Source organism: Mandrillus leucophaeus, unplaced genomic scaffold (genome assembly GCF_000951045.1).
Source record: "Mandrillus leucophaeus isolate KB7577 unplaced genomic scaffold, Mleu.le_1.0 Scaffold237, whole genome shotgun sequence".
NCBI lineage: Eukaryota > Metazoa > Chordata > Mammalia > Primates > Cercopithecidae > Mandrillus > Mandrillus leucophaeus.
The window spans coordinates 1,347,314-1,348,443 of record NW_012102443.1 but is presented as its reverse complement, the minus strand read 5'-3'; positions in this window follow the sequence as shown (position 1 = coordinate 1,348,443).

Genomic DNA, 1,130 nt, shown 5'->3' with positions numbered 1-1,130 from the left:
CAGCCATCCCATCCATTCATTCATCCATTCATCCACCCATCCAGCTATCCATCTATCCATGTACTCATCTGTCCATCCATCTACCCATCCATCCACCCATCCTCTTATCTATCCATCCATCCATCCATCCATCCATTTTTAATCACCTACTCAAAGTGGAAAACCAGCACATGACCCTAGGAACTCACAGTCCTGGTGGTATCAGAAAGCATAGGGAAGGTGCTGCAGGTACAGAGGAAGAAGTGCCTGACCCTGGGAGAATGGAGGTCATGCTGAGTCGTCAAAGCAAATAGGAAGTTCCTAGATGGTTACAGGGGAGGGAAATTCATGGCAGCAGGAGTAGTGCACACATGCACATGACAGGGAGCAGTGCAGTGCATTCAGGAAGCTCGGGGCTGTGTGATGAGAACTCAGAACACAGGGAGAAGGCAGCACAGGCCCAGAGGATGAGGGGCTGTGCGTCAGAGAATGGTGGTCACCTCCTCAAATCCCAAGTTCCCCGAGGCCAGCCCAGGGCCAGCCTTGTGTGCAGGCGTTTCTGAGGATGGCGTGTCTCTGCATGAGCTTTGTGTGTCATGTGTAAGAGTGTGTGTTGTGTCCTGTGCGTGGGAGGGAGCTGCTGGCAGCGCATTTGTAGGGGCCGAGGGCCAGTCAGGATGTGCCATTAGAAACAGGCGGCTTGGCCAGGTGCAGTGGCTCACGCCTGTAATCCCAGCACTTTGGGAGGCTGAGGCGGGCAGATCACGAGGTCAGAAGATCGAGACCGTCCTGGCGAACACGGTGAAACCCCGTCTCTACTAAAAATACAAAAAAATTAGCCGGGCCCAGAGCCCTGGTGACAGGTACCATCATGGCCAACCTCCAGGTAGCCTGACTCGTAAGCGTTCAGTCATCATTCCTTTTTTTTTTTTTGAGTTGGAGTTTCGCTCTTGTTGCCCCAGCTGGAGTGCAATGGTGTGATCTCGGCTCACCACAGCCTCTGCATCCCGGTTTCAAGCAATTCTCCTGCCTCAGCCTCCGAGTAGCTGGGATTACAGGCATGCGCCACCATGCCCAGCTAATTTTTGTATTTTTAGTAGAGACAGGGTTTCACCATGTTGGTCAGGCTGGTCTTGAACTCCTGACCTCAG